We start from the raw sequence: 15,665 nt of genomic DNA on the forward strand, positions 1-15,665 counted from the left end.
CCTTCCTTCCTTCCTTCCTCCCTCTCTTCCTCCCTCCCTCCCTCCCTCTCTCCTTCAATCCTTTCTTCCTCCCAAGCCCCTCAATTCTTTTCCAATGTCTCTTTTTGGAATAACAGAAGGGGTTAATAAGCTGGTAAAGTCTAGACATTGCAGGGAGAGACAGTGTTGGTGTCTGGCAAGTCCAGATGAGGAATGGAGGGTCTGGGACCCGATCTTCAAAGGTCTCTTCTCTTTTTGCAACTCAGTACTTTCCTTCTAGACACTGAAAAGTTTCCCATTGGCCAGTCACTGCAGGAGGCAGAGGATGGGCAGGCCTAGGAAATCCTTGTAACCATAGCAGACACCCCTGAGTACTGCTCAGAGGCAACCTCTTAAGTGAGCCTGGTAAGGTTCAGGGATGGGCACCTGGGAAGACTTGGGCACTGGGGGAACTGGGACTGAGATCAAGGGACTCCTAGAACCCTCAGTGACACTGACTGGGGGTAGATTGAACTTGGAACAATGGTGCATCCAAATGAGTTGTCCCTCCAAGAATGCCAGAGGGCAGTGGCAGTGTTTCAATGTCCTGATTAGATTTTTATTTTTATTAAAAATGTGTGTGTGTGTGTGTGTGTGTGTGTGCAGCCCTCCCCCATCCCCCTTCATGTGGAGGCAATAGAAGGTGTGTCAGGTATCCTGCTCTGTCACCCAACTTAGGCAGGGTCTCTCACTGAGCCTGAGAGGAATTTGAAGAGTACAACTTCTACGTGGATGCTGGGGATTTGAACTCATGTCCTTGTGGATGCTGGGGATTTGAATGATGTCCTTGTGGATGCTGGGGATTTGAACCATGTCCTTATGGATGCTGGGGATTTGAACCATGTCCTTATGGATGCTGGGGATTTGAACTCATGTCCTTGTGGATGCTGGGGATTTGAACTCATGTCCTTGTGGTCGCTGGGGATTTGAACTCATGTCCTTGTGGATGCTGGGGATTTGAACCATGTCCTTAGGATGCTGGGGATTTGAACTCATGTCCTTATGGATGCTGGGGATTTGAACTCATGTCCTTGTGGATGCTGGGGATTTGAACTCATGTCCTTGTGGTCGCTGGGGTTTTGAACCATGTCCTTGTGGATGCTGGGGATTTGAATTTATGTCCTTACACTTGCACAACAAGTACTATTGTCAGAAGTGGACATTTCTGGATTCTTTACCAACTCAGGTGTGTCACATGATGTTCTTCTGGAAGCTGTCTTGACACTTGAGAGGCTTACGATGTTTAGAAAGAATATAAATGGGACCCCACACTGAGAGGACGCTCTTGCATCACTATGCTGTACAAAGCTTCCCTGGTCTTCACTGGTCTCACTTCTTCCCTGGTCTTCGTTGGTCTTTACTTCATAGAGAGAAATGCTCCAAAGAACATCTCATGGTATCCCAGCTGATTCACACTGATTCAGTGGAGCCTTGCTGTTTCCGTAGGATCAAGCCATTACTACTGATTCGTGTTTGGTGTTTGCTATAGAACTGGACTGCTGATTTCCTGAAAACGAAGAGTAGAATTGCTCTTAGGAACTACTTCTAAACAGGTCTATAACACCCTTTTCCCATTAACCTTTTTTTTCTCCTACCTCTGGCGGTTGGGATAGAAGGGAGGTCGATGTGTTAAAGAACCCTAAATAAAGTAGGTTTAAAAAAATTCTAAACCTATAGTTGTCTGTCTCTCCAGCCTCCAAAGTCCTGAGTCTTTGTGGCATTTTCCAGCCACTGAAATGGTGTGTGTGTGTGTGTGTGTGTGTGTGTGTGTGTGTGTGTGTGTGTGTGTGTGTGTGTTTGTCCAACATATCTAGGCAGGGAGCCTAGACTCTTGCCATCAGTTCCACCCATGTGTGCACATGTGTGCAGAGAGCATGCATGAGTATGTGTGTGATATGTGTGGAGGACAGAGGTCAGTGTTGGATGTTTTCCTCAACTGCTTTCCATCTTATTTTTAAAATAATTTTTATTTATGTGTGTGTCATTGTGTGTGTGTGTGTGTGTGTGTGTGTGTGTGTGTGCCACATTCACACAGGAGCCCATGGAAGTCAGAAGAGGTGTAGGATCCCCTGGAACAACCACACAAAGTTGGGGAGACTGAATCAGATTCTAGGCAAGATCAACAAGTGCTTCTAACCATCTGTCCAGCCCACAACCTTATCTTTTTAGTTCGGCTCTCTCACTGAGTGTGGCGTTCAATGGTCTGGCCAGCCTGTGTGGCCAGGGAGCTTCAGGGATTCGATTACAGCTGTGCCCTACTACACCTGACTTCTTATGTGGCCTCAGGGATCTGAGATCCAGTCTGTGTACTTTCGTAGCAAGCACTTCAGCTCCTGAGCTGTCTCCCCAGCTCCTCTGTGTGTCCTAATTCCCTCTCTTAGTTACTGTCCAAGGATTGGTGCCCAGCTTGTCTTACAGGAATGAGCTCAGGGCCTGGTGCAAAGGGCGGAACTCAAGAAGTTGGTGAGGTTCATCCCCAAGGTATCAATGCAGAGACCAATCTGAGGGTCCTGAGGTATCAATGCAGAGACCAATCTGAGGATCCTGAGGTATCAATGCAGAGACCAATCTGAGGGTCCTGAGGTATCAATGCAGAGACCAATCTGAGGGTCCCACTTGGTATTTCAGGGACAATGACAATGGCTGTGTTAAACCTGAGACTCTTGGGGAGAAAAGACCAAACCCATGACTGTCCAATTAAAGCAAGCTATATTTTGGGGTACACCAGGACTGGCCAGCGAGCCATCTCACCCTAGGTTGGGATTTGAGAGAACAGCTCCTGCTGGCCTCGTGAGGTCCCTTCTAAAGGGGGAAAAACTGTTTATGAGAGCAAGACTGTTGGCTGTTATACTTGTTAGAAAGATAAAATGAGCTGGGCATGGTGGCACACACCTTTACTCCCAGGAGAGGTAAGTGGATCTTTGTGAGTTCACAGGAGCCTGGTCTGCAGAGTAAGTTCCGGGACAGTCAGAGCTACACAGTGAGAACCTGTCTTGAAAACAAACAAACAAACAAACAAACAAACAAAAAATGACAGACAGACAGATTCAGTGAAAGAGCAGAAACAGAGTAAGGATGGACATCATGTGACTGGTCATGTGGCATGGACATCATGTGACTGGTCATGTGGCAGGGCACAAATTTAGCATAGGTTGAAAAACACGTTTTCCATGAGCTCTAAGAAACAGAGACTTAATTACAAATAGAAACCTTAACTTGTACTGGCTACTACAAGACAAACAGGACTTATTCTTAACCAACTTAACTGCAAACAGAACCCTTAACCTGCAAAGTGTGTGTGTGTGTGTGTGTGTGTGTATATATATATGTGTGTGTGTGTGTGTGTGTGTGTGTGTGTGTGTGTGTGTATTATATATATTTGGTTTTGGTCTCTGTATCAGTTAGGGTTTTACTGCTGTGAACAGACACTATGACCAAGGCAACTCTTATAAGGAAACATTTAATTTGGGCTGGCCTACAGGTTCAGAGGTTCTGTCCATTGTCATCAAGGTGGGAACATGGCAGCGTCCGGGTAGGGCATGGTGCAGGAGCATCTGAGAGTACATCTTCATCTGAAGGCTGCTAGGAGAAGACTGGCTCCCTTGTGGTAAAGGAGGAGGGTCTTATTGCCCATCCCCACTTCCTCCAACCACTCCAACAAGGCCACACCCATTCCAACAAAGCCACACCCACTCCAACATGGCCACACCCATTCCAACAAAGCCACACCCACTCCAACATGGCCACACCCATTCCAACAAGGCCACACCCACTCCAACAAGGCCACACTCACTCCAACAAGGGCAAACTTCCTAATAGTACCATTCCCTGGGCCAAGCATATTCAAACCACGACAGTCTGTCATTAACTTGCAAGGTATATTATTCCTGTCTTGGTCTCACAGCAGCCCTGTTGGAGTCTTCCAAGGAGAGATCATTATTGAAGAATCTCCCACATTGTCAGCAGCAGTTGCCCTAAGAGGGAACTGGGTGGGGAAAGAGTGGGGATGGGAGTAGGAGTGATCAAGTTGGGGGAGGATGGAGTGAGAGTTCTGGGAGAGACAGTTGGGATGGGGAACATCTCCTGGATGAACTAGTAACCTAGGACAACGGAAACTCCCAGGAGTCTATGAGGTGACCCTACCTAAGACTCCTAGCAATGGCGGATATGGAGCCTGAACCGGTATCTCTTGTCGTCAGCAAAGACTTCCAATGGAGGGATGGGGACACCAACCCACACATGAAACTTTCAGCCCACAGTGTGTCCTGCCTATGAGGGGTGCAGGGGTAAAAATGGAGCAGAAATTGAGGAGATGGGCAGCCAGTGACTGGCCCAATGTGAGATGCATGGCTAGAGAGAGCGCCAACTCCTGACACTGTTAATGATGCTCTACCTGCAGACAGGGTCCTAGCATAGATGTTATCAGAAGGCTTCACCCAGCAACTGATGGAAACAGATGCAGAGGCCCACAGCCAAACATCGGGCAGAGCTTGGGGAATCCTGTGGAGGACGGGAAAGGAAGGAAGGAGTCAGGGGGAGGGAGGGTCGAGGACACCACAAGAAAACCTACAGAATCAACTAACCTGGATCCATAGGGGCTCACAGAGACTGAACTGCCAACCAGAGAGCCTGAGTGGGGACTGACGTAGGCTCTTGGCACATATGTTACATTCTGAAGCTTAATCTTCATGTGGGACTCTTAGTAGTGGGAAGCAGGGGCTGTCTCTGTCTCTGTTGACTGCCTTTCGATTCCTTTCCCCTAACTTGGCTGCCTTGTTTAGCCTCAACAGGAGAGGAGGTGTCTCATCTTACTGATAACCAGGGCTGGTTGATACCCACGGGAGACCTCCCTTTTCTAAGGAGAAAGGGAAGAGGGGTGGATGGGGGTGGTGAGAGGTCTGGGAGGAAAGGAGGGAAGGGAAACTGTGATCCGGATGTAAGATAAACATACATACATACATACATACATACATACATACATACATACATGCATGCATGCATGCATGCATGCATACAGACAGACAGACAGACAGACAGACATAAGGTAATAGCTGATGCAAAAAAGGAAGAGAGATACTGCAGTTTTTCACAAAGGAGCAGAGGCAGGAGCTAGAGCTGTCCGGAGAGATAAACCATCTAAAAGACCAAGCTCCTTTCTCATGCAAGCCCTTCCCAAAGAGCCAGGTTCAAAGCCCAGAGGAAGATCTGTCAGATTCTGGATGTAGGGATGGGCCAGTCAGGGAGGAGAAAGGAAGGCAAGCAGGCAGTTATGGTGTCTGCCCCAACTGCAGTCTGAAATCCCTGAAGGGCATAATTCTTCCTGCAAAGTCCCCAAGGAAGTTTGAGAAGCCCCTGAAAAAGCTTTGGTTTTAAAAATAATGATACTTACCTGTTTTTATAAATGTGGCGGTATATAGCTCTGTTTTCAAATGTACATGAGAATTTTTTAAAAAGAAGTATAAAAGACAGAAAGGAAGGAGGGAAGCGAGAAGTTGCTGCAGGGGAAAACCTGGGCTTGGGAGACTAGGGGTCCCTCAAATATCCTTTGCCACCCAAAGGACACAACTGCTCAAGGCCAAGGGTGGCAGCCGGAACCTTCGAGCTGGTCCAGAGCTGGTGTATCAAAGTCTAGCCCAAGCCAAACCTAAAGGCAACTTTGTTTCTTTTTGCATTGTTTATCCGCGCCTGGGCCAAGACGGAGGGTGTGACGTCCCTCAAGGCCCACCATGCCTGGGTTGCTGCTGAAGATCTGTGCCGCAGTTCTCAGGCTAAGGTCCATTGCTGTGCAGTGGGGTAGGGAGGACCACAGCACAGGGATGCCGCAAAGCGGAATCAGTAGTGTTTGCAGCTCATTCCCTCATCCAGGAGCCAGCATTCCTTGACCAGGGATTCAGACATGGGAACCTGTAACTCTTCGTAACCGATGCCAACTTGACCTTTTAAAGGGATGCCGAGAAAATGAGGAAACACAGAGGGAATAGAACCCGGAACAGAAGCATGAAGACACTTCTTGACCTTCGGTTCCAGTTAACAACACCAACTGCTACAGTAGCACTGCGAAGTCCCAGAGGAAGTTACAGTACCAGTAACACAGTAGCACAGAGGCACAGCCTGTCTCAGGTCGCCAAGCTGCATCTCACTGACCTGAACTGGATGACACTCGTGCATGCATGTACGTTAAGTATTTCTGCTCATGATCACTTTATCTACCAGGGCACTCAGGCTTAGGGGTTACTTGTCTGAAATTTCACAGCTAGGTAGCCATGGTATCACACGTACCCCGAATCTGCCCTATCTCTTTTCTTCTACTTACCCCCAGCTCACCTGAAGAACAGCCTGTCTCCATCTTGGGCTTAAAAGTCATCCTATAGTAAGGACAAACTAGGTTCACTCCTGTTTATGATTAAACCTCTGTTTCTCAAGGATTGGGCCACATCTTATCCGAAACCATAACTACAGATTGTTCTGTACTGCCTCTTCCAGAAATAACATTCATGTCTTTGTTTCCAAAAGTTGTTTATAACCACATTGCAACCCTACCTTTGTTTCAAACGATTCTATGGTCTCCTAAGGACTACCTGTTTAGCCCAACTTGCTGCAACCATGCCTTTGTTTCAGGAGGTTGTTCAGGGTAACTGGTTACACTTATGATTCTTCCCCTCTGACCCTGTCTATTTGGGCTGTCAGTCCACCAATTCAGAAACCCTCTATTCCTGAACCCTAAAAGCCTTGTCTTCTTCATATTCAATGCTGACAAGGCTGACCTCCGAAATCCCGCCTTAGGGGGATGCAGCCTGAGTACATAAATTGTAAAGCTTGCTCTAATTAATTGCTGGTTTTAATTAAGTTGGCTGTGATGATTGGGGCTAGTGGTCTTTCTCCTCTCATCTTTGGGATTAACACACACACCCAAGGTCTGATTTCCTGAAGATATGACCTCTTCAGGAAGAGAAGGAGGAGGAGGAGGAGGAGGAGGAGGAGGAGGAGGAGGAGGAGGAGAAGGAGGAGGAAGAGGAGGAGGAAAAGGAAGAGGAGGAAGGAGGAGGAGAGGAGGGGGAGGAGAGAAAGAAGGGGAACAGAAAGAGGAAGAAGAGGGGGAGGAAGAAGGAAGGAGAAAAGGAGGAGGAGTAAGAGGAGGAGGGAGAAGAAAACAGGGGCAGGGAGCTGACTGAGCAGGTAAAGTTACACAAGCATGGGGACCCAAATCTGACACCCTACCATGCATATTAGTGGAGCACCTGTAATCCCAGCACAGGGGAGGATCCCTGGAGTTTCCTGAAAAGCCAGGTTAACTGAACTGGTAAGCTCCAGATTCAGTAAGACATCTCAAAAAAATTAATAAAGTGGAGAATTGTTGAGGAAGACTCCCAATTTCAACCTCTGGCCTCCATGCATGTGCACACATGTGCCTGGTCATCTACCTGTGCCCTCACATAGATGCATGCACACACATGCACACACACACACACACACAGAGAGAGAGAGAGAGAGAGAGAGAGAGAGAGAGGGGGAGGGAAAGGAGGGAGAGGAGGGGAGGGGAGAGGGAGGGGAGGGGAGGGGGAGAGGAGAGAGAGAGAGAGAGAGAGAGAGAGAGAGAGAGAGAGAGAGAGAATAACCCTGAAATTTGGGGACACTTGAGCTGGTGGCTGCAGAATGATACCAACTGTTGTCTTCAGCACATGGGATCCAGGAAATGCAGATCATCTGCAAAGAGAAGGAAAGGGAGTCTCAGCTCCTGTGGGCTGGGGCTCAGAGGGGACAGAGAGGGAAGAATGACTCCTCTGGGAAGTCGGGGGTGGTAGGGAACCACAAAGGAGCTTCTCTTAGTTTATAACCACACAGTAAATGCTCATGGACTTAGGAGGCCAGAACTCTGAAGCTCTGCCACAAGCCTGACCTGACCAGGGAGATGAGGAACCCAATGGAGGGTGGGCAGCTCCCAGGGAGAGAGGGCTCCTTCTCCTGTTGGCTGCTGGAGTTTCATGGCAACTGTCTTAAGTCGCTATTTCTGTGAAGATACACCATAGCTAAGGCAACTCTTCTCAAAGAAAGCATTTAGTTGGGGCTTGCTTATGGATTTTGGAGGTCTAGTCCATTGTCATCATGGCGGGAGCATGGTGGCATGAAGCAGGCTCTGGAGTAGTAGCCAAGAGCTACATCCTGATCCACAAACAGAAGAGGGGGATTAGGTTGACATGGGATTTTGAAACCTCAAAGCCCAGCTTGAGCATATTGGCTAGTTTTCAGTCAACTTGTCACAAGCTAGAGTCATTAGAGAGAAGGGAGCCTCAATTGAGAAAATGCCTCTAGAAGACAAGCCTGGGGAACATTTTCTTAGTTAGTGGTTGATGTAGGAGGGCCCTGCCCATTCTGGGTGATGCCAGCTCTGAGCTGGTAGTCCTGGGTTCTATAAGAAAGCAGACTGAGCAAGCCATAAGGAGCAAGCCCGTAAGCAACATCCCTCCATGGCCTCTGCATCAGCTCCTGCCTCCAGGTTCCTGTCCTGTTTGAGATTCCTGTCTTGACTTCCTTCAATGATAGACAGTGATATGGAAGTATATGGTCATGGTGTTTCATCGAGACAATTAAAAACTCCCAAAACACCCAGAGACACACTTCTTCCAACGAGGCTATGAAGTGGAAACTTAAGGGTTGGAGAGTCAGTTGTGTTGGATGTTGTTTCGCTAAGGCAAACATGTGAAGGAGTGTTTCATTGACGCGGACATGGGAAAAGGATGTTCTGCTAAAGCAAGCATGTGAAAGGATGCATAATGAAGGATTCTTTGCTAACAACATGCGTGTGTCAGTGCACCTTACATTCCATACTTAAGCTCCATTTGTCAGGACTCCCAACGAGAGAAATGTGCCGGAAAAAATCTGATAGCACGCTGCAGTTTCTTGCTGCTTCCTTGGGCTGATTGGCAGAGTGATGTCAGCTGAGGTAAGACCCACAGAGGACACGTGATCTTTGGAGAGCAGCCGTGTGGAGGCTGAGCTAGACTTGCTCACAGAGCTAGCTGTACAATACTTACTGGTCTCTCATCTTCACTGCTTTGCTTTGCTGAGAGAGGCAGAGCCTAGAACTTCTCCTGGTGTCCCTCCTGGTCCCTCCTGCTGACAAGTGCTGAGGCTGAAGCCTGGCTCTCTCTGCTAGGTAGTGCCACTGCTGCTGACTCAAGTTTGCCATCCCTACTCTACCGAACTGGACTGCTGGTGTATCCGTAAAGTGTCTGTGAGCTGTTGCTGCTGACCTGTAAACTGAACTGCTGGTTTCCACACAGCACAGACAGGAGTTGCTCCAGAAGAACCTTCCCAAACAGGTCCAATCCCCCCTCCCCTATCCTTTCTTTCCCACTACCTCTGGTGGATGGTGGACTACAAGGGAGGTTAAAGCATTTAAGGGCCTTCATGAAAATTAGAGTTTTGAAATAAAATTGAAGTTTCAAGGCCACACATCTTAATCCTTCCAACCCATTCAAATAGCACCACTCCCTGGTGACTAAACACATAGATTAGATGAGCCTGTGAGGGACATTCTTATTCAAGCCACCCCAGAAACCTTCCAGAAGTCAACATGTGATCCACCAAAGTTGCAGCATGCAGAACTTTTGGCCACCGAGAGCTTTACTAAGACTCAAAGTCAAAACAGGGATATGAGTATCAAGAGGCACGGAAGAGCATGCATTGCTGTCTTGTCTGTGATAGGCCAAGGAAGCAAATGGACAGTTCTGATTGGTTTAACCAGGGAATGAGTCTGTACATCACCTAGACCCTTCCATGCCAATAAGCCTGGAACTCAGGAAAGGCTAACAGGCTGGTGGGTAGGCCTTTTGGGGATGGAATCTGCAATTGTTCACACCAATGGTGAGGGAGACCAAGTACCTGATTTCTATGACCAGGTATGATGTGAAGGCTGCACATGCCTATAGCTGACCTGGGTGACTGTACAGCGCTGGGCGCTCTGGAGTATATATTTGCCTTGAATGTGTTGAGCAGGGGCCCAGAGGGCGCACACCCTCTGGGTCCCAATGCTAGTTGCACCTTAGTCAAACCAGCCTATGAAAGTTCCCTTTGAGGTGGGCTCAGGGTTGCACAGTCACTCCACTAAGTGATGGATTATGTCCACAAAGTTAGGAATGGATATTTGTTCTTCCAGTCAGGCTGGATGGATTTGGGAAGGGTCATGTTCCTTCCTAGTTCTCTTCCTGTCTTCTTCCTCCCACCCCGGCATTTTTGTAACCAGAGAATGTGTGACAACCAATTCTGTTATCAAAGGGTAGGTTCTTTAGAGATGCAAGCTCTTCCTTATCAGCTACAACCTCTGCAGAATTGTCAACCCATCCCTGCAAACAGACATATAGCCAACCATCTGTCCATTGCCTATGAATTCACCTATCCATCATTCACCCATCCATCCATCCATCCATCCATCCACCATCCACACCCATCCATCCACCATCCACCCATCCATTCACCCATCCATCCACCATCCATCCATCCATATCCATCCATCCATCTATCCATCCATCCACTCATCCATGTATTCATCCATCTGTTTACCTATTGATCTGCCTACCAATCCACCCACTCATATATCTACATAGCTACTTATCTATGTACCCATCCAATCAACTGTCCATCCACCCACAGATCTGTCCCTCTGTTCATCCATCCATCTACCATGTCATCTATTCGCCCACCAAATCTTCAGTATATCTATCCATCCACCAACCATCCATCTACCCAACTGTCCACATATATATCCAATTCATTTAACTATCTATCAGTGTATTCACTCAATATATAGCCATCCACCCATCCACACATCCATCCATATAGACAACCACCCACCCATCCATACAGACAGACAGACAGACATCTGTCTTTTAAGAAATGCATCATCCATCCATGTATCTGTATCAAAACTTACAGCCACCCATCAATATACTCATCTCCCCTCCATGCATCCTTTTACCAATGCATACATACATGCATACTTTCATCCTTCCAACACGAGTACCTGTCACATGCCAAGGGAATCAAGCAATAAAAATATCTCCTGTTGACCAATACCCGGTACAGAGCAGAGACATCCAGTACTGTATTTGAATGAGCATTGGATAAAGCCAATGGTACCCTTAACAAATGTCTCCACATCTTCCCACCCTGGCTAAGGAAGAACAAAGAAGGTCTTGGAGCTTGGGGTGCTCATTTGTCCTGCTCACAAGAGTCTGTGGAGGCCCCCTTTCCACCACCAGGGTGGCTGACTCCAGGTTTGAGATAATGAGTTCCATGCTAGCAACGCTGGCGACCGAAATGGAAACTTTGTGAAGGCATGTGTGAGGACTCAGAGGAGAGGTGGGCCGGCTGCCAGGAGTGGGCAAGACAAAGGCAAGGTCTGTGCAAGGGGTGGCACTGGAGCAAATGAACGAAGCCCTTGGCGGCTAACCACACCAAGGGGCGGGGGGAGAGAGAGGGACGGCTCCCTCTGTGGGCCCCATTTCCGGTTTCTGTTTGTGGTGGGCTCGGCCTCACAGTTTTCAGGACCGAGAACAAAGCCGGAGTGTTTTCCTGTGAAATGCATTCTTGCTGCATGCGTGTGTGGTGTGGGAGTTATCTGTGTGCACATGTCCTTGCCTGTGTGTGTTTGTCTGTGTGCGTGCGCGCGCGCGTGTGAACGTGTGTATTCAGACCCACCGCGGCAGTTAAACGTGCAAGTGAATGCTGACTTTGGAAGAACACAGAGTTCTGAGCATTCCACTGGGGTGACAATAAATTTGTGTAGAATGTCCGCAGGGCAGTGTGAGACTGTGGTCCCAAGCCTGAGTGCCACGCAGACCCGGCTTAAACCAACTTCCGCATTGGCTGGCTATGAGTCCTAGCCCATGACTCACAAAGCACTCACTGTAGCTTCCACATCGATAAGCAGGGGGCACACTGGCCTTGAGAAGTCACCTCGATGAGAATGTGATGGAACAACTCACATCAAGTACCCGTATTCCGAGCCTGACACATGGGTGGCTGATGTCCTGGACAACCTTGCTTCAGCCATGTAAGCTGTGGATTCTGTGGAAGCATTGACTCTCCACCCTCTCGCAGCATCTAGACTAAGGGTGTGCCTCATACCCATTACTGCCCTGCCTTGGGAGGCGCTGGTGTTGCAGACCTTGGTAGGAGTTTGGTGCTCCAGCACACACACACACACACACACACACACACACACACACACACACACACACACACACACACACTCTCTCTCTCTCTCTCTCTCTCTCTCTCACACACACACACACACACACATACACTGTCACACACACATATACACTCTCTCTTTCACACACACTCTCCCACACACACATTCTCTCTCTCTCACACACGCACACTCTCACACATACACACACATACATACACACACTCTCTCTCTGTTACACACATATACTCACACACTCTCTGTGTCACACACACACACACATACACACTCTCTCTTTCACACACACTCTCTCACACACACTCTCTTTCTCACACACGCACACTGTCCCTCACACACTCTCTCACACACGCACACTCTCTCTCACACACTCTCTCACACATACACACACATACATAAACACACTCTCTCTGTCACACACATATACTCACAACTCTCTGTCACACACACACTCTCTCACTCTCTCTCTCTCTCACACACACACACACTGTCACACACACACTCTCTCACTCTCTCTCCCACACACGCTCTCCCACACACACATTCTCTCCCTCACACACGCACACTCTCTTACACACACTCTCTCACACATACACACACATACATACACACACTCTCTCTGTGTCACACACATATACTCACACACTCTGTGACACACACACACACACACGCACACACACACATGCACGCACACACTCGCACACACACTCGCATCCTGATTCTGAGACTGCAGGAGAGTCTGAAGTGAAAGCAAAGCCTTGAGCAGGAAGTGGAAATAACTCTTTGCGTTGGTCTTTGAGATCATGGGCCTGAGAGACACTGAACTGTAAATATGTCCTTCTCTTGAGCTTTAGCCTTGTTTCCAAGAAGGGCAGGCAACTTTCTCATCTTTGCTCCTCTTCATACAAAGAGGCCATTTCACTGACTGCTTTCAAGCTTTTCTTCTGTGGTTTTTATGTTTAGTAAATCAGTTAATTAAGTTTTTCAGATAGTGTTTTGCTACGTAGCCCAAGGTGTCTCCAGACTTGAAGTCTTCCTGCCTCTGCCTCTCAAGCACTGGAACTGCGGGTACACATCACCAAGTCCAGCTGGCTTTTCTGTATTTTAGCACCTTAACTGTCACACAGCCAGGAAGGTCTTCCAGTGTGTTGTTGCCTTAGTCAGGGTTTCTATTCCTCCACAAACATCATGACCAGGCAGCAAGTTGGAGAGGAAAGGGTTTATTCAGCTTACACTTCCACATTGCTGTTCATCACCAAAGGAAATCAGGACTGGAACTCAAGCGGGTCAGGAAGCAGGAGCTGATGCAGAGGCCATGGAGGGATGTTACTTACTGGCTTGCTTCCCCGGCTTTCTTTCTTTTCTTTTACCTTATTATTGGATATTTTGTTTATTTACACTTCAAGTGTTATCCCTTTTCCCAGTTTCCCCTCTGGAAACCTCCATCCCATCCTCCCTTTCCCTGCTTCTATGAGGGTGCTCCCCCACCCACCCACCCCTTCCCACCCTGACATTTCCCTACACTGGGGCATCGAGCTTTCCCAGGACCAAGGGCCTTTCCTCACATTGATGTCCGACAAGGCCCATCCTCTGCTACATATGCAGCTGAGCCATAGGTCCCTCCATGTGTACTCTTTGGTTGGTGGTTTAGTCCCTGGGAGCTCTGGGGAGTCTGGTTAGTTGAATTGTTGTTCTTCCTATGGTGCTGCAAACCCCTTCAGCTCCTTCAGTCCTTTCTCTAACTCCACCACTGGGGACCCCAAAGCTCAGTCCAATGGTTGGATGCAAGTATTTGCCTCTGTATTTGTCAGGCTCTGGCAGAGCCTCTCAGGAGACAGCTATATCAGGTTCCTGTAAGCAAGCATTTCTTGGCATCAGCAATATTGTCTGGATTTGTGGGCTGTATATGGGATGGATCCCCAGTGAGGCAGTCTCTGGATGGCCTTTCCTTCAGTCCCTGTTCCACACTTTGTCTCCTTATTTCTTCCCTTGAGTATTTTGTTCTCCCTTCTAAGAAGGCCTGAAGTGTCCACACTTTGGTCTTCCATCTTCTTGAGCTTCATGTGGTCTGTGAAATTTATCTTGGGTAAACTGAGCTTTTGGGCTAATATCCACTTATCAGTGAGTGAATATCATGTGTTCTTTTGTGACTGGGTTACCTCACTCAGGATGATATTTTATAGAACCCAGGAATACCAGCCTAGACATGATACCACCCACAATGGGCTGGACCCTTCTCCCTTGATCACTCATTGAGAAAATGCTTTACAGCTGGGTCTCATGGAGGCATTTCCTCAAGGGAGGCACCTTTCTGTGTGATAACTCCAGCTTGTGTCAAGTTGACGCACAAAACCAGCCAGTACAGTTGTGCTCATCTTTCTGGAGTTAGCCAAGCTTTTGGAATCTGCATACTGACATTTCCCATCAACTCTAGGAAGCTTCTAGCCATTTACTCATGTGTACTTCATGTCAGGCTCTTTGTTCCTCTTCCTCTTCTGAGACATCAGAGTCACATATGTCAAACTGTATGATTGTTTGCAACACGGAGCCACCTTTGTTTCTTCAACATCTTTCTCTTTGTCCTTCAGGCTGCCTAAGATTGAAGACCTTCAAAGTTCAGCTCCTTTGGTTATGTTCTAATGGTATTAAATACCCTGGGGAGTATCAACTTCAATTATTCTAATACCTCAGTTCTGAACTTTCCATCTGACTCCTTTAGATGACTCGCTTTTGGCTCTTAGGACTCTCTATTTGATCATGAATACTATGTTTTCCTTTAGTTCTTTTAATCTACCTGTTGCAGGATTGAAACAAAACTCCAATCTCCCAAAATCCAAAAGGCAGTTCAAATATCCAGAAGTGAGGTTAACCTGGACTATATATAGGAGGGTTTCAGGCAGTTGGAACTTGTGATGCCTGGTCTTGCGTACTAAAATGAATCATTCCTCTTGTCTCTGGCAAAGGGGACAAATGGCTCTCCCAGTAACATATACCTGTGGTGCATATAAGCATATTGAGGTCCACACCAGGTTTTAGGCTCCCTAGTCCTCACCCACAAGTACCTGTTGTACACTTTTCAGTGCTCGGGCCAGTCTTTTGGCTGTTCCCTCCCTGCAACTACTCATCCTTATAACCCAGGTATCCTCGGCTCCTGCTTCTCTCATTGTGCTCCTCCCTATTCCCTATTCCCCCTCCCCCCGTATCCCTCCCTCTCTCATGGATATCACGGGCCACGTCCAGTCTGCAGCCACATTCAGTCTACTTATTTCCTCCTTACTCTGGACTCCTCCTTCTCTCTCATATCTACAATAAAAACCGTCCCCTTGATCATACCACAGAACGCTCATGGTGGCAATTCTTTTATTGTGTCCCTTCCAGTAAAAGTTACGACAGGGTCTTTGACTATTGGGTACAATGCCTGTTTTATCTTGTTTTAATT

The sequence above is a fragment of the Rattus rattus genome, chromosome 5, assembly GCF_011064425.1.
Source record: "Rattus rattus isolate New Zealand chromosome 5, Rrattus_CSIRO_v1, whole genome shotgun sequence".
Lineage (NCBI taxonomy): Eukaryota > Metazoa > Chordata > Mammalia > Rodentia > Muridae > Rattus > Rattus rattus.